The sequence below is a fragment of the Triturus cristatus genome, chromosome 12 (assembly GCF_964204655.1).
Source record: "Triturus cristatus chromosome 12, aTriCri1.1, whole genome shotgun sequence".
NCBI lineage: Eukaryota > Metazoa > Chordata > Amphibia > Caudata > Salamandridae > Triturus > Triturus cristatus.
The window spans coordinates 573,938,938-573,958,340 of record NC_140595.1 but is presented as its reverse complement, the minus strand read 5'-3'; the positions used below and the strand labels follow the sequence as shown (position 1 = coordinate 573,958,340).

The following is a 19,403-nucleotide window of genomic DNA, read 5'->3' as shown; positions in this document are numbered from 1 at the left end:
CCTGTTTCAACTGCAGCTCAAGTCTCTGTTTGCTGTACCTACAGCGTCTGTTTAGTTGCAGATCTATCCTGACACTCTTCAAAACTTGTGTCAGGTGCTGTGCCCTCAAGAGAGGGTAAGCCTGTGTTCTGCTGTGCCCTCAGGTGAGGGTAAGCCCATTGCTTTGGTCAAGTGCTGTGCTCTCTGCAGTGCTCTCAAGTGAGAGTAAGCCCAACGCCTGTGTTTTATGCTGTGCCTACAAAGGGTAAGCCTGTTCTGTGCTGTGCCCTTAACAGAGAGTAAGCCTATGCTGTGCCCTCTGGAGAGGGTAAGCCTGAGTCTTTACTACGTTATTTTTCCTGTGCTGTTCCTTCAGAGTGTAAGCTTTCTTACATCTACAACTGTTTATAATTCATCAAAAACGTTTTGTTTTTGCCACAACAAACATCTACTGTGTATCATCTACGTTTCTGTTCATGTTCAAGACTTTCCTTTGGGTTGGTGCAAAAGTTTTTCCTACTCGGTGTGCCTCCGTGTCAGCCCAGGTGTACTAAAATGCTGAGGTCATTACAATGTAGTTTATGGACTTTCTTTTCCCGTGCACAAGGATGTTCTTTTTAGACATCAGTAATGGTTCTGGCAGCCTCTGTCAACGTCGGGTTTGAAGTAAGCCTACAACATCACGTTGCCAGGAGTATATTAAACTAATCTTCACATGGGTCTATGCGAGGTCTACTCTTCTACATTGGCTGTAGCGGGACTTTTTGTGAGTATACACTTTTAATTAATATGCTTTGGGGAGGCCATTAGACTTTTGGCAGTTCAACCGCCGTGTTGTGATTTTAAAATAAGGCGCGTGTTGCTGCCTATGCGCGCTCTTACCTCCTCTACGTCTGGATACGGGCCTGCCATTGTTATCTTGGTGACGTTCTTCGAAGCTCTGTGTTTGCCCATCAGCGTTTGTAGGCACTGATGTGCCGTGAACCACCCTGCACGGCGTGAGATTGCGTGACGCCATCTTGGAGCTGGAGGATTCATCCATTCACATTGTTTGTTATGGAACGTGAAATGTCTTTCTTCCTCCTTTTTGCCAACCACGTTTGTCGTCAAGTGAGTTGTTTTATAAAGTTAATTGTAGATTTACGCTGTCAGCGGAGGTGTCGTGGGAGCAAGATTTACACGTGTTCTTCTAGGTGCAATGATGTTCTTTCGTTTTCAACTGGAAGCAACGAGAATTTGTTCTCAAATTTGTATTCAGTATGAAGCAACGGGAATTTTGAGCAACCTCCAGCATGTCACCGAATCGTTTACGAGGTATTTCCACCTTCGTACCTTCATAGTCTCATGGATTTCACACGCTTTACAAAATTATTATTTCAGTGTCTTTGTGGTAAACATTTTTCAAACGTACTGCACACCATTGTGAGGATTTTCAATTCAATTCAAATAGCTTTATTGCGGTTGAATTCACCATAAAAGCACATAACAGAAAATAAACAAAACGACAAAACAGACAGTCCGTTTCATGGATGCAGTTACACAACATAACATGGTTGTTAAAACATTTGTTCCTTTAAAAATATAAATAATTCCATGGATTTAAAAGTTGTCATAGCAATACTATTCCTAAAAAGAATAAAATATTTCTACTCTCTTAAATTCATTTTGGCTAGTTTTAAGTTAAAATAGCATTATTGATCAAATTCCTTCGAGCAATCCACATTGAATGTAAGAATTTGGCTACTGTGCAGACAATTAATGGATAGGTGTCTGTTTTTAATATCCTAAAAAAGGCCAAATAATGTTTTATACCCAGGTTCTTGCACAACTGTATTATCCATGGCTTCCTAATATAGGCATAAGCTGGGCAAAATAGGATGACATGAACCGGGGTTTCATCCTCAGTAATGCAGCCAGGGCAGGGGCGTACAGCTCCCCCCTTCCACCTGTCAGAAATGTAAAAGAATGGCAATGTGCCGTATCTAAACTGTAGATAAAGTTTCTTAGCTAGTGTTGGTTGAATTAGATCAATCGCAAACTCAAAGCTATAAAAGGATTTTACATCCAGAAAAATATCGGTTAAGCTTGAGGATTTTACGGAGCGAAGGAGATTACTTAGGTTATTTTCCTTGACCGCACTAGTCACAATCTTCTTTGAGATGGCTGTGCAGGAAACTTCAGGATTAGACCAGAGTTCCTCAAAGCCATTCGATATAAGTGACTGTTTTACAAAGGCTAGCCAAGGAATCCTTCCAGAACCAATAGAAGCCATGACAATTTTGAGCTCCTCCTTGTAGCTCACCAACTCCGGTGTACTCCAGAGACGCTTCCAATAGAGTAACGGTCGAATGGCAATAGCGTCTGCAATTGGACAGACATTAAGATCAAGTCTTAATGGGAGTAGAGGAGTGCTTTTTGGGAGGTCCAATAGTTGTCTAAGAAAGTTATTTTCAGTTATAGATAGGTTACTTGTTGGTGTATGACCCCAAAGTTCTGCCCCATAGAGAGAGGAGGCCCTGGCTTTCACTTTGAAAATTTCAAGCGGGGCTCTGACAATTTTAAGGGTACAACTCTTCTGAACTTTAAGAATTCCCCCTGCTGCTTGCGTTAGTCTTAGATTGGACTTGGCCACTTGAGGACCCCAACCCATTTTGTCATTTAAAGTCACACCCAAATATTCAAATGTTGAAACCCTTTCAAGGGGTCTGCCACCCATCATTGGATGGGGGCAGTTAACAGTTTTTGCATTAAAAGCCATGTACTTAGTCTTATTTATGTTGATCACCAGATTTCTTTTTGAACAAAAATCGGAGAATTGATCTAACACGCGCTGCATCCCCATTGGAGATTTTGAAAGCAGAAGCGTGTCATCCGCAAACATTAAGGTGGGAAATTTACGGGCGCCCAATTTGGGGGAGTCTATATCTTTTTTGGCCATGAGATCTTCGATAAGCCCGTTGAGAAAGAGGGAAAATAGAGTTGGAGCAAGGACACAGCCCTGCCTAACACCTTTCTCAATCGGGAAGGCTCCAGTTAACTGGCCTTGTTTACCGAAGCGTACTCTTGCAAAGGTGCCAGCATGTAAAATTTTAAACTGGTGGCATAAATAGGGTGGAACCCCCATTGATAATAAAATGGACCATAATTGTTTTCTATCCACCATGTCGAAAGCAGATTTTAAATCGACAAAAGTAAGAAAAAGACTACCCCCATCCAAGGTCACATGCTTCCAATATATCACTTGTAACCGGAATAGTTGATCAATTGTTGAGATTTTCGCCCTGAATCCCGCCTGGAGTGGCGTCAAGATATTATTGTCACTAGACCAGCTCTCCAAGTGTTGTAACAATACCCTGGCATAGATTTTTTGTATAACATCAATAAGGCTAATTGGCCTATAATTAGAGGGTTGGAGCGGGGAACCCTTCTTATATATTGGGATAATCTCCGCCCCAAGCCAAGTACTGGGCAAAGGTAGCCCCTGCAAAATTGCATTAAATAAAACCAGGAGATAAGGGGCCCAGACTGATAGTTCTTCTCTGAATAAATCACCTGGGATACGATCAAGCCCCGGAGCTTTATTGGGCTGGATCCTGAGTATTGCCATCTTTACTTCCGCCAATGAAATTGTTTGCGCAGGCCAAATGGGGTTCAGAGCCAAAGGACTCTGCGGAGCCTCCCGGGTGCGGGAGGGAGAGAGAGAGTAGAGATCTTTAAAATAAGAGGACCAAGCTTCCTCTGAAATATTAGGGATAATTGCAGATCCTCCTTCTGGATTCCCAGTATGGACAAGGTTCCAAAAAGACCTCGCATCCTTAGCCGCGAGGGCAGATGAAATGGCGGCCCAACGATCAGCCTCCCATTCTGATTTAGCATTTTTTAACAATTTCTTGTAAGCTTGTCTAGCCTGAATAATGTGCTGACTATTTCCTTGGCTTATAGCCAGTAGTATTGCTGATTTGGCGACCCTACATCCTCTATTGAACCAGGGGTTGTCACCAAGACATGGTTTAGTTTTGATAGGACCTACTTTATAAAAGGTATCCTTTAATAAAGAAACCATCTGACTATGGATATCAGTGATTGCAGTCATATCCATAGTATTAGGATCGCTAAAGGCGTGGTAGGTCTTTTCAAGAAGGGGGACTAAGTTTCTATAAAAGTTTGGCATTAATTCCGCAGAAGATTTCGCGGCTGCCCATCGAATTCTTCTCCCACCTTGTTCTAGCCTTAGATCACATCTGGGGGAACTGGTTGTAACACTCTCCCCACAGGTTAGTTGGAAATCCAACTCAGTTATCAAAGGATTGTGATCGCTTTCGGAGCGCCGACAGACAGTAAAATCCAGGATGTTTGACCAGGATGTCAGGCTCACCAGAAAGTAGTCTATAACTGATGTATGCCCCAGGCCATTATAAGTATAGGAAGCAGGGGTGTCGCTATTAAAGCGACCATTACAAGCTCTAAGGGAAAATGTGAGGGAGAGGGAGGTCAGTTGGAGAACTAAGGCTGACCAATTTTTAGCAGGGTAGGCAATAGGGGGAGGAACTGACCAAATCTCATCCTCAGCCTTGGTCATTGTAGGAACCCCATGTACTGGTTCAAAATGACAATTGAAGTCGCCTCCAATCAACAACACTACATCGCCCCCCAATTTATGCAGTAACGCAGTTAACATATCCAGGGTGTCAGAGGTTCCACCATGTTTTACTGGCCGCGAATAAATATTAATCAAGGCCAGCTTGGGTGTTCTCTTGTGAGACATCTGGATGCACGTGAGATCAGGGCTGTTTGTCACTATTCTTTTCAACGTGAATCCAAGGTGGATGCCTATCCAGGTACACAACCCCCCTGACGGTCTACCTCTTGCACCTTTTACTGCAGGTTCTGCAAAAGTTACATACCCTGCTCTATGGGTGGGACCTGTCGCCCATGTTTCCTGAAATAAACAGATCCCATGGGAGTCCACAAAAGTGTACCAATCTGGGATATCTAGATTAGACACAAGGCCTGCTATGTTCCATGATAAAATTTTTAGTGAGCCTTTTGTATTTGGCAGCTTGGTTCCCACATTACCCTCATGACGGGGGCCAGCAAAGCCATGTGTCCCAAAACCAAGTAAATTAAAATCTGCCTGTGCACTAGTATACTGAGATTGAGGAACCAACGAGCAATTAGGAATCATAGTGGATGGTCGATCATCCCTAAACTCCCCGACTATTGTAAGCAGATTCTCATTGGGCACCACACCAACCTCTATAGATGACCTGGAGTTGGATAAAACTTTTACCACCTCTGGATGCTTATTTCTAATAGTTACAGAAACTTCATCATTTTTGTAAGCATCAATTTGGTAGGGCAGGGGACGACAAAACGACACAGGAAGTCAATCAACTTGATCGAGTAAGCTGTATCGATTGTATAACGAAATACCCATCATTTCCCCCCTAGGCTGTCTACCCCTACTTCTAGGTGCAAGCTGCCAGGAGTCTTCTTGCTGTGGCCTCAAATCAAACCTCCCGTAATCGAGAGGAGAATAAATGTGAGCTGTTGGATAAAAGTAGTCTAACCTCCATGATTTAATCATTGTATTAGAGCTTGACTGTTGACAACTGCATATATGATCAACTGCCCTAGAGTCCTCAAAATTAATAATTATACAATCTGCTCGCACATTTTTAAATCTGGAACCTACCCACCTCACTCTTCTAACATACAAAATTTTACTATAAATAGAACTAGGCAAAGATCTATGAGAATTCAGCCAGTGCATAGTCTTGTTCCTAAGTTCCTCATAAGATTCCGATTTGTTACTCGGTAATTCCGGGACCTCCGTTAGGACAACAACATATGGAGCACAATCAGGAGGTAAGTTGATGCATGGTGGAGCTTGAGAGTTAATATTTCCAGCAACATGCACCTTCCCTGGAATAACAGAGTTTGGTAGGGATGCCGATAACAGCGGTTGAATGGGATGTACCTTGTCCACAGAATTAAGGCTGTTGTTAGAGTCAGTAATAAGAGAGCCCAAGGTTGACCCCTGTATGTTGGACATTGGAGGTTGATCTTTTGCAATAATGTCAGTTTGTGGGTATATGGCATTGGATGAAGGGACTAGGGCTTTAACTTGGGTTTGTATGGCAAGTAGGTCTTTTGTAATGGCCATGTTTTCCACAAGTAAAGCCTCCATTTTCCCAAGTCTGGCATCTAAATATTGCAACTTTTGCTCCACAGGCTGGATAAGAGAGGATAAAACGAGACTCAGTTTTCCCACTAATGAGTCTAAATCCAGGGAGCATGGATTTACAAATAGTGAACCATTCTCAGCAGGGGTATCTGTTAGGGTCCCAGGGGAGCAGGACTCCAAAGGTACCGTAGTCCGGGGAGGCGATTTGGTCGTGATTTTAGGATATTTCGACTTTCTTCCCCGTGACGCGGTGACAGCCTTCCTCTTCTTTGGGATAGCACCCTCCTTAGGTCTTGACTCCTTATCATTATTTGGGTTCAACTCAATTGGGACCGTAGTTATATTAATGAACTGCCCACGTGGTGGATGCGTGGGGTCATCGACCCGGGCGTCTGTACCGGTCCCAGTATTCAATGTGGTTGTTGGATAGTCCTCAATAGCTGAATTTAATTGAGAGGAAGCAGGTGAACTAACATGAGCAGTAATACCCAAAGAGGATCTTCTTAGGAAGACCGGATCTTGTGATAAACGGCGCTGTGTCATTTCAATTTCGTGCTCCAATACCGATGCTGCCCTCGTTATGAATTGGTCAAGTGTCCCCGCTACCATCCCAACAGGTGTGGCTTTCGCAGCCCTTCTAGCAGCCATTTGTAAGGGGTGCTGACAGTTATTGAAGGAATTACAGCTACTTACTTAGAAGTGCAGTTGATGGAGGGGTGGCCCAGCCCAGCCTCTTCCGGCCTCGGACGGCCGTAGACGGCCCGCCCTCTGCCCGGGCTCCGCCCGGCGCTGCCCGCGCGCGTCCCGCGACGCGGAGGCAGCGGGCTTCTTTTAAGCGCCTCCCGGCGCGAACACGGCGTCAGCGGGTCCGCCGGCGCCCAGGATGCTGGGTAGTGTAGTGCGTCCCTGTCCCCCCACTGCGGCCGCTGATGCAGATGGCGGCGGCGGGGGACTGCTGCACAACGAGGTAGGGACGAGGCAGGAAGCACCAATATGGACGGCAAGTAAGTCCCAAAGGAGCGAGCAGTTTTAGCGAAGGAACGAGAATTTGTTCTCAAATTTGTATTCAGTATGAAGCAACGGGAATTTTGAGCAACCTCCAGCATGTCACCGAATCGTTTACGAGGTATTTCCACCTTCGTTCCTTCATAGTCTCATGGATTTCACACGCTTTACAAAATTATTATTTCAGTGTCTTTGTGGTGAACATTTTTCAAACGTACTGCACACCATTGTGAGGATTTTGTATCATCTTTGCTGCTTTGTTGCTCCTTCGAGTGCAATTTATGAATGTACATTACTGTCTTCATTCATTTCTTTGATCTATGCTGCCATCTAGTGACTATGCCTCATTTTACCGGTTTAAATGTCTATTTTTCACATCAAAATCTCAAAGCTCCGTGGCAAATGTATCGAGATGTTAATTTTGTTTACAGTTTACAAGGTATTCCATTTCAAATGCATGGTATGTCGTTGCTCAGTGACATTTCTAGTGAGCTATGTTGTTCAACAAGTGTTTTATATGCTCATATTGAGCACAAAATTGACCTCTCTATGAGGTATGTATCTTTTGTTTCAGTGTATACTGTTCACATGCACACTTTTATTTGACCTTTTGCGGCATGTTTATCTATGTATAAGCCGCCCTGCGCTTCATGTGTTTTGCGTTTTGTGTGTAAGCCGCCCTGCGCCTCACGTTATAGTTGTGTATAAGTCGCCCTGCGCTTCACGTTAGTATAAGCCGCCCTGCGCTTCATGTTATGTATGTATAAGTCGCCCTGCGCTTCATGTTTTGTTTGTCTCTTTTGTGTGTAAGCCGCCCTGCGCATCACGTTACTGTTAATGTAAGTCGCCTTGCGCTTTAACTTCATGTTCACTGGGTGCTCAGATCTTTCTTTGTTGTTTTACCCAGTGCTGTTAAAAAAATGTTTTTTTATCATTAATTCTATCACAGGGAAGCATGATTAATCTTACGTATTCTTCGTCTTCTCTGTCATGTTGTTCTTACTGATGTGATTGCTCTCTCGCACACCCACCTGGCCAGTTGGAGTGCAGAGGGAGTACTCATTGACGTTTTTTTTTCTCATTTGTAGGAAGGAGGATGGCAAACAAGTTAGGTTATTTGTTTCTTTAAGACCTTTGCTTGTTTTCTGTTTTCTCTTTTTCTACCTTCGCTCTGTTCGCCCTTGTATCCTTCTATTTAGTTTGGTTCTTCTGAGCTCTTTATCTGATTCTTTATTTCTTTGTTTGGTTATTCTTTTGGAAGGAAGGAGGATATGTTATATCTTGGTACAGTGTGTTTCTTCCTATTTACTTCTCCATCAGTGGAACACTGGGTGATGATGTCATGTGGAATGTTGATCTGTGAAACACACAGTTGGAGATGGGCTGAGCGCCTGGCTGGCTGCTCCTGGTGGGGCTCTTTAAGGGCTCTTTACTGGCTCTTCACTGGCTTAACTCTGGTTCTACACTGGCTGTACTACTGATCCTGTAACTAACCTGAATAAATCATCTTGAATCATACCTACCAGTGTGGACCTGATTACTACACTTTCCAAGTTGGTTGCATCATAATCATGGAATCGAGACTACTAAATCCTTTTCAGGCGATCTCGTTTCCGCTATGATGCCGGTTGGACGCTCGTCTGACCGGCATCATATTGAGGCCCATAGTGTTAAAATATCACATTTATATCCAAAAGAACCGAGTCGCTGAATTTTCCAGCTGCTTGGGTGCGGTCAGTGTACTCCGGGGTAGCCGAGTCCCTCAATATACCAACTATCCAGTCACCCAAATCAATCCCTCACATTCCTAGGGTAAGAAGGAGACGGGCTGCCACTCCTTTTCTATTCACTGTACATTTATTTGATTCAAAGTAATGGAAGAAAAAACAGCCCAACACGTTTTGGAGCAAGGATCCTGTTGCTGGTATTTAGCGGTAGCTTCCCTACTGATGCACAGTACTCTGTTACAGTCAGGCTTGCAGTATTGTGCCAACCTTATTTACATGTTCCCGCTGGGCTGGCGGTCTACGAGCAGCAGTTTCTCAGCGGAGTGAGGTCCTGATGCAGTGAAGACTGATAAGAACTACTTATTAATGAGTCTAAAAACATATGTGTCAGGTTAGCATGCAATGCATATGTACGCAATGTGGTATGTCTCTTTGATTTACCTCTTGAATGCTGCTTGCGCAACATTGACACACCACTGAATGACCCGCTCCATATGATACATAGGAGTAATGTACAAGTGGCTTGCCTCGATCCCAGCGACAACAAACTTGTTTGACATTGTGATGGTATCAGTGCAGCAATGGGAGGACATGGACAAAGACACAGAATCAGGAAACTGAAGCGGGATGCAGGAAATAGATAAGACATTGCCTCATTTCCTAACATTCTGCCACCAGAAAATAGGCTTTCCCGCCACAGTTGGCCCGGCAGGAAGGCAGATGGTAATTAGCTTGGAGGAAATCTTGCCTGGAGTCCTGCCGCCAGCCGTTCCACCCAGTGCTGCCGTCAATACGGTCAAGGAAACCTGGCGGAGTTGGTGGGAGCACAGAGATCTTTCATCTATGGAAGCGCCAACATCTAAATCAGGTGGGCCGACCGCCAAGATGGTGGCCGGGAAGACCACCAAAAGAGCCGATTCTGCCAAGATCTAAATCAGGCCCTAAGATTACTTACGATCCTCAAAAACCTTCAACAAATAAAAGAAAATATAACTGCCAATCTATCTGCCAAAATGAGTCACAATACTTGCAGGATGGCATTCGTTGAATGTGCACAATAGCTTAAAAGCAAGGTGATGATGTGAAATGTTGCACGCCCGCCATTGACACACTAAAAAAGCCAATGCATAGCCCTGTAACAAGAACAATGCACCTCTGGGTGCCTGCAGCATTGGACATTTCCTGTGCAGCTATGAAGGCTTGTGTTTTTGCAGAGAAACCGCACCGGATGCGTAACGGCTGCAAAGTGAGGCAACACATGAAAACTGTTATGAATTGCTATGCAATATTGCACATAAGTTGCTGGTGTAGGTAAAGAGGAAATACAAATTGCACATGTGGGCTTGGAAATTCAACGCTGTCCCTCATGCAGCTTCCTGAACACTACTGGGATTAGACCTAAACATTCACCTATGCACTGTCTCTGTAAACCAGAGTCTGTGTGAAACACATGACCCCCACGCCATCTTTCCTATCTGTCTTCCCATTATTCCGCCTACTTCTACTTTACTTTCCTTCATGCACCCATATAGAATTATAGATGGGTAACAGTAAATAACAGTGACATTTTACACCAAGTGGGTCTGAGTAACATCAAATAGACAGCGAAGATGTCACTCTGAATACGAAGTGAAAAACATTTATTTTATTCACTGTTATCCATCCTCAATTTTAGGTCATTTATGACCCACCTAAATCGTCTGCCCTTGCTTTTAAAAGACATGCAGTGGTAGTGTAGGCAAGGGGGAGCCATACACAACATGGCTTAACCTGCCTCAGCCCGATGCTCTGTATTACACCTGGTGAAGCTTAAGAAAGAATGGTGAGACGGCTGCCAAAATTACTTTCCCAGACAACTGCTTTCTAATAGAAGTAGGAAAGAGATTTTATTATTCAAACAAAATTAATAATGCAAAAAAGCCACAAATGGATTGTCCTGCGCCATTATTCATTTAGTCCACTCAATATCCCTATTAACCCTGTACCTCTCAAGCATTAGTGATCAGAGTTTCTGATTAATATTTTTTTAGACAGAATACTTAGAAGACATACGAAGCAGGTTAATCCCACAGCTGACCATACAATTTACACTGACCCCATTCTGATCTTTTAGCTATGCTACCAAAACCAGAAATTAGACAAGGCATGCTAACCTCTGAAGCAAGTCCAACAAACAGTGTCTGCAAGAACCAATCTTTTGTCATTTTTAGTCTAACTAAGTCGACCATCTATATCTCCAGACAACCGAGTTCTACGCCGGCTCAGGTTGTCCCCTATTCAACAGGTATCATAAATTCTTTACTGTCAACTGGCATTTTCCCTATCCCATTTAATCATACAGTTTTTTTGTTCAATTCTAAAAAGAAAAAAGAAACTATCTGTGTGAGCCATGGACTCAAAAACATTTAGGCCAATTTCCCTATTTGATATATACATCAAAGATTATGCATAACACAATCACTTAACAGCTTCAAGATTTTATTGAAGAGACCATCAACTTGGCCTTAGCACCAAATTGGTTGTAACTATGGTAATTCATGACCTCCAAATAAAGGTGGACAGTGGCGACGGGGAGCTGTCCTCATTTTACGTGACCTCTGCAGCCCTTTTGACACCATTGATCCCATGATCCTTTTGGAATGGATCAGTTTTTTTTTTTAATTGGTGGAACTGTGTTATCATGGATCACTTTATTTCTATCAAACAGTTCTCAATTAATCCACCACAAAATACACAAGGAGCAACAATGTATTTCTCATTTATTATGTCCTTTTTACTCAAGTCCTCTCGTATTCATATTAGAAAAGTATCAGGTGAAATCTTATTTTTATGTTCACCATGCACAACCTGTCTGTCGTCTCTCCACCAACCCGTCCGAGAACCTTTTAGGCATCTCTTCTGCACTTAAAGCCACCCAAAGATGGACAAAGACACATTTTCTCAATCTCAATCCCAGCAACAATGAGATAATTCCAATCTTCAAAGAATTCATTAGATGGGACCTTATCTTGAGGATGTCAGCACTGGGCCAGTGACCTATACCTGCTGAATCAGCCCAGAATCTTGGCATCATATTTAACAATAACACTTCTACAGAGTACCAGGTAGCAGCAGTCACTAATTCTGTCTTTTCACCTTAAACAATTAAGGAGACCTTTCCCATTCCAATCCTTCCGCAGAAATTAAAGCATTAAATGACTGTCCAGTCAAGAAAGCAATACGAAAGCTCAGCTTACTTTGAGCTGCCCCAAAAAGTTCCTACCATCTACAAAAACTGCAAAATGTCATAGTTAAACTCAATTTGAATTTTTTTTCTTGATAGCGGTCTACTGATTTTATAGATACTGGCATCAGAAGGTTTAGGTTCTAGAAGACCTGGAACCAGAGCAACCACAGAATGTGCTTAAGGATTTGAAAGTAGAGTCTGGAAAATAACTGACATCTCATAAATAGATCCATATGTCGTAGTGTTTGTAATTTCATGAAATGAGATCTCACCATCCCCCAGGGATACACTAGGAGATAGTGAATCTGGAGACTGGAAAGAAACCCACTTGTCTGATCCTGAAGAAGAAGAGTTTCTTCTCAGATAGTTGTGGGGTCTGGATCTGCATTGTGATGGCCAAATCACTTCTCATTTTGCTTCTGTGGAGCTGAAGGAGCTGGTATTAGAGGAGTGTCACATACGTGAGGTGGTGAAGATGCAGATGGACCCAGTGGGGCCTTGAGGTGGCTGAAAATCATCCTCCACTAATGGAACTAGGAGGAGTTCTTCTATGAAGGTTTGTGACGTTATAGATGATTGGGTATAAAAGATGTTCCTCTAGGAAATCATCTTCTCTCTGGACACCAGTGCCTGACCTCTATGGCAAGAGTGATGGGAGGATCCTGCATAACACTTTACTCCCCCATACTGAAACAGATCTCACTGAATCGAAAAACAGCAGATGCTAACAGGGAAACTCCTGAAATCCTTGACTGAATCAGAATTAACAATCTCAATGCCTAATGCTTCAATGTCAACTATCACTGCAATGAGTACCTTAATGTTAAATGTCTTGACAACGAGTACCTTAACTTTGCATGCTTTGATGTTATCTTCAACTGCCTACTCAAGGGTCCTGAAAGTCACACCGCAGTCTAAAAAGGAGGAAGAAATTTCTCCTGCTACCTTAGAGCTTGTGGACAATGAGGCAAAGCCGGCAACTTCCCAATGCATGGTTCTCAGGTGATCTCTTTTACTATGTATGTATGTATTTAAATTTGTAGAGCGCACTGCAACCCTACGGGCATCCTGGCGCTAAAGACAGAGTGAAGGAGGAAAAACGGAGGGGAGGCTAAAAATTAGGCTCTAGGGAACAACCAGGTTTTCAGCTGTCTGCGGAAAAGGGTCAGATCCTGGATCACTCGTAACTCAACAGGAAGGCTATTCCATAAACGTGCAGCCGCAGAGCTGAAAGCACGACCACCCAAGGTGGCTCTCATTGTTTTGGGAATCAAGGCCAACCTAGCTGAAGAGGAGCGCAACATGCGCGTAGGTATATACCATCTAAAAAGATGTTGCAGCGGTAAAGGGCCAAAGCCATGAAGAGCCTTAAAAGCTACACACAGAGATTTAAACAAAATTCTCTGATGCACGGGCAACCAATGTAGTTCAGACAAGGTCCTAGTGCTGGAGGAGAAACGCGGTCTAAGAAGAGCAAGTTTTGCGGCAGCTGCCTGGATCCGTTGAAGTCTCAAAATAAGATATGCAGGGGAGGCAAGCAGCAGGGCATTGCAGTAGTCCAGGCGACTGAGAATAGTACATCGGACCACGGTACCTCGAACATGAGAAGGAAGAAGGGGCAAAATCCTACGTAAACCTCTCATGATCAGATAGCAGCTTGAAACTATCTTATTGACATGTGACTCCAGACTTAGCTTCTCATTAAGGCAGACCCCCAAATTACGAACAGTCTTTACTGGAACCAGAGGGGTATCCAGAGGGAGAGGCCAAAAATTGGAAGGCAGGGTAAAAGGCACCCTCCCCACTGAGCAATGTAGAATCTCAGTTTTGGAACCGTTAAACTGCAGATCATTGTTCCTCAGCCAAGTCGTCATCTCCATCATGCAATTGTGGAAGGTGGATAAAGAATCCACCTGATCATCCCCATCCAAGGAGATGATCAATTGCGTATCATCGGCATAGTTGACTGCAGAGATGTTACAGGACTTAATGGTCTGCACCAAAGGGCGCATGTAAACATTGAACAGAATGGGGCTAATAGAAGAGCCCTGTGGAACCCCCTGTTTGTTTGGCAAGAAGTCCGACTGGAAAGGAGGCAGAAAAACCGCCTGCCGTCTATCTGATAAGTAGGAGCGAAGCCATTTAAGGGCCAAGCCTGTGACTCCTATCTCCTCGAGCCGATGTAGGAGAATGCTGTGGCTGACCGTATCGAATGCGGCGGACAAGTCAAGCAATATCAAAGTTGCCGAGTGACCCTTGTCCGCCCGCATTCGCAAATCGTCCACAGCAGTGATCAAAGCAGACTCGGTACCATGCCCCGGACGAAAGCCAAACTGATTTTCCTCCAGAATCCCGTTGCTCTCAAGAAACCCTGAAAGCTCCTGGCTGACAAATCGTTCAGCTATCTTGGCTGGATAGGGCAGTAAGGAAATATGACGATAGTTCCCGTAGCAAGCGGGATCCAGCGAGGGTTTTTTTAGAAGGGGGGAAACCAACGCATCCTTCCAGCAGGCTGGGACTACACCACTGATTAATGACTGATTAATAATCATATGGAGGTGCGGAAAGGTGTCTGACCCTAATTCCTTCCAGTATTTCTGCGGAATAGGGTCTAAAGGAGAACCAGAGCAGACTTTCAAAGCCATTCTTGAAAAATTCTCCAGAGAAGGGCAGGTCCAATGATCTATACAAGGTCTCACGGATACCCCTTCGCATGGCCTGAACACCGTACAGTCAGGCGGATCCACTGTGGAAGGACCTGTTCCAGCCATGCAACTAGTTGCAGGATTAGGCTGCATGCCTTCAAGGATTCCCTTTATTTTGTTGTGAAAGAAGGCAGCCAGCCCATCACACAAATCCTGCGAGGGGATGATCTTGTTCGCCAAACACTCAGGATTAACAATATCTCTCAAAATATTAAAAACACATTTAGCACTATTCGGGGAGTTGGAAATAAGATCGGCAAAGTAGAGCGCTTTAGTGGACGCAATGGCTTGCTTGTACCTGACCAGTAGATTGCGCCAAATAATCTTATCGCTGGTCAAGTACTGCTTACGCCACTGCCTCTCTGCGTGTTTGCATTGAATTTTAAAAACTCTAAGTTCCTCGGAGAACCAGGGGGCAGACGGGGAACCTCGTTTCCTAACCCGTTTCAGTGGGGCAATCCTATTAATAGTAGTTGTAATATAGCTGCAGAGCTCCTGAAAGTTACAGTCGACTGAACGCCCTGGCACAGGGAGAGGGGTCTCCCCAAATAAAGGAGCACACTGAGCTTTCCTTCTTAGGGATTTCCAATCCCTGCCCAAGACGCTATTGCTATCTTTAAGCGAGGGGGGGCAGCCCCTAAGAGTTAATAGGACTCTAAATCTAATTAAATGGTGGTCGGACCAATCCACTGGGAGGATGTTGTCCAAAATCACTACATTCTTTTCCGCAAAGATTAGGTCAAGAGCATGTCCTGCCGAGTGTGTAGGTTCCAACACATGTTGTGAAAGATTAAGATTGGCGCAAGATTGAACGATGTTATTATACGCAGTTTTCAACATAGCATTGGGCCAAAGGTTAAAGTCTCCCAGGATCAGTAGCCTGCGATGAGAGAGTGCCAAATTACCAATCACATCCAGGAACTGCTGTTGAGATTGTTCGCTCATAGTCCCCGGAGGTCTGTAGCATAAAATTCCAGTCAAGACATGGCCTGATCTATCTTTCAGTGAGAAGCCCAGGGATTCTATCTGCGAAATCTCATCGATGTCGAATGGCGAGAAATCCCAACTTTCTTTAAAAACCATCCCAGTTCCGCCACCCCTGCCATTAGGTCTAGGCTTATGAAAGGCTTTGAACCCAGGGGGGCAGATAGCGCCGAGTTCCAAATCCAGACCGGGTACAAGCCAGGTTTCTGTCATGAACAGAATATCGCAGTCATGTACTTCAATCAACAGCTGAATTTCTGAAGAGTGTTTAGGGAGAGACCTTACGTTTAAAAGTCCACACTTCAATCCTACCTGAGGAGCCGTGCCAGTAGTCACTATCCATGTGCTATACTAAACTGGAGCACACCACCATTAACAAATCCGCCATGTATGATTACACTAAATTAGCCAAAGGTTTGATAACATAAACAGTAACAAAATGTATTCCAATACGTTAGTGTATAGAGAAAATGATCCTTATTAAAAATGTGAAAAGCAATAATACCATTCAACATATTGAAAAGAAGAAGAAAACCCCACGGTCAAGTAAGAATACATGCCCATATTCATAGAAACAAAGTGCCAAATTACAAAGCGCCAGACAACATGTAGATAGTTCAGACAAAGAAATACATATGGTAGGCTATAGTTGGTTGTTTCTTATATGACATCCAATGGATAAAGTAGACAACACATATTTTGTCTAAAAAAGACATCTTCAGGGCTGTTGGAATACAAGAAAATTCATGATATAAATGCCCACATACAAACAATAATGTAGTAACCGATGCAATTTAAAAAAACAAACTGTGCAAAAAACAAGAAATTCATGAGACTAATGCCACCAGTAAAAATAATCCAAGAAGAAAATTACAATATTGACAATAAAAGGTAAAAAGCAAAAAAAGAGCAGTCAGTACAAGGTGTTGGGATGACAAACCGCTATCAAGAAAAAAGAAAGAAATATATAAGGTGAACCAAGAACACCCGACAAAGTGACACCATCAGTATCACCAATGTAACACCAAACCTTAACTCTTTAATAGAACACTATTATACAATAAGGCAAGCAGAAAGAATTGTTGGCCTATCACCTTATAGTAGTAATTTGTATGCAACTTGGAAAAGCTGAGCGAATAATAACCAAAGTATAATAAAGTTGCACACATCTGAAAAAGAAATCTATACTAAGTTACAGAAGGTGAACAAATATCCCCCCCCCGATGCTGTAAACATGGAAGAAGGGATTTTCCAAAGGTTTGAACAGCTTACTAGTATAACTCCTTAATTTCAAGTAGCGTCGTCCAAAAGAGTAACTAGTAGACCTTTGTATCCAAGGGCTACTGCACCCCTAGCCACAGGTGCATTCTTACAGATGTCTGTACATGAATACATCAAAAGAGAATAGAACATAAGAAAAAACTCTGTATATTAAGTTGCAGCGTCTAAGCAAGGTAGCAAGACAAATCAACCTAAAATGTCTTAACCTTACTGTATCTGCCAAAAAAAATCATTGCCATAATGACCAAAGTGGAACAAGTTAAAACATGAGTAAAAGCCATGCATGGCACAAAGATGCAAACGTTTATAAGTGATCGCATTGTCCACATTAATCATGTAGAGGACACACAGTAATCGTTTGGAAAGAAAAAGAAAAGGTGTCAGAAACGTTAATATGCCAGGATATAGTCACAATGCATCCCTAACTATCCATGGGCACCTGCAAGGCAACTCCTCACAGATTTTACACCTCACAGTGGAGTGAGAATTTGGTAGGCAGACAACACATACATCATCTTCATCTTTCTACGATATCTTACCTCTACCAAAGGGTACCTGTCAAAAAAATCTGGCATAGTGCCCAAAGAAGAGTCTAGGAAAGAAATAGCTCATAGGAAAAAGCAGGTGAAAAGGGAATGAAATGTAAGGGAGATATAAAAAGTTCTTCAGTTAACCCAAAGAACTGCACAAACAGAATTAGAATGGCAACAGTGTTTGAGGTGCTTTCTCTGATGAACCAGAAAAACAAACTGCCTGACTGGCCAACCACAGCACAATAGGAAATCTGTTTAACTTTGGATTTTTTTTACAGGTGCAGTGTCTAATTGACACTGTGTGTACCCAGCTTATTAGTGGATACCTGTTTCCTTTATTTTGTGGTTTAAAAAGAGGATAGTTCAGGAATATTTTCTGCCAAATGTATTGTACGTTAACTTGGCTAATTGTATTTACTTTTTAAAACCAGAGAAAAAGAAGAAGAATATAATGTTGCATGTAATGGGCATGTTTTCCTTGTAAAAAAATGTTTAAATTGTCTTCTTGGGATCCTACACATGCACAGAGATATTCTATTCTTTATGGATACCAGCGAGACTCCCATTTCACAGAAAGATGAAAACCACAAACAATACATCAATACAAAATAGCTGTTGTTTTGCTCCCACATTATGACCCCTATGCCAAAAATTCATCTGTAGCAGAATTATTACTTTTAAAGTGACAGTGTACTGCATACTCTCTAAGTACATATAGAGTAAAATCAAGCAAGATCCTACCCATTCAAATAACACTGATAAATGTGTTTCCATGTACACCTCTGTTGATATCTGAGTGCTTATTGATGGGGTCACTTAGAGCTTCGAAGAAAGTAGAACTGGAATAAATGAAAGCCTCACCCAACTTTGCCATGGAAAATCCTTTTCTGCAGTCCACCTACTAGTTTCACACTGTTGTAAGCCCCACTTTACTTAGTCAGGCCTTCTAACACCCATGTTTTCTAATTAACAACCACTGTGACTGCCACGTTGATCATCGATAGAAACAAAAAACAATGACTCTCATAAGCAGGGAGATAATTCCCTGAAAGCCAAGTTCACAGATTATTTTTGCAGAAATAAACCCTTGCTTTGACAATTTGTTTCTGCAAAAAATGCATATGGGCCACAGTGACATTATTTTTGGCCAATATTTCCGTTTAGCAGGAAATGTTTTAGATACATGCATTGAATGAAAATGTCTACATACAGCAGCTCATCTTTCACTCAAAAGGTGGAGGTGAGGGACTCTGCTGACTGGCGGACTGGCAGGTGGTTGACTGTACTCTTCTTGACACCCTAAGGACCTCATTCTGGGATTCAAAAATATTCTCAGGAAATTGCATGAACATGGAAAGTACCACCAGGATCAAGTTTACATGGGTATTCCTGGGAAGTCATGTGGCTTTCCCCGTGGTGGCCTATTCCTGCTGTGAGGAGTTTCCCTGTAAGCAGGGAGAATAGGATCCCTTGCACAAATGCAATTTTTTTTCTCCACATGGACAATTTGTTTCCCGCTGTGCATAGTACTCCATGCAGGGGGACCAGGGTCTGCTGTGCAAACACACATTTTTATGTTTCTTTTTCTCCACAGGGACAATAGTTTCCCAGTGGAGACACCCCTTCTGCACATCCCCACCAAACCTATAGATGATCAATTCCCCTTCCCACATTGGGAAGGGATTTATGCCAGCCCTTGGCCTAAGTAAAAATCCATTCTAGGATGGCAAGGGTAATAAGAAGAGCTTGTTAATGGTGGCAAATGTCTATGTTGTA

At 43.0% G+C, this 19,403-nt stretch overlaps 1 protein-coding gene across 2 annotated transcripts in view; it reads right to left on the bottom strand.

The window, feature by feature from the left end:
- Window positions 1–19,403, bottom strand: part of LOC146776281 (ATP-binding cassette sub-family C member 12-like) — a 1,395,717-nt gene that overhangs the window by 940,501 nt on the left and 435,813 nt on the right. The gene's annotated exons all lie outside the window — the stretch shown is intronic.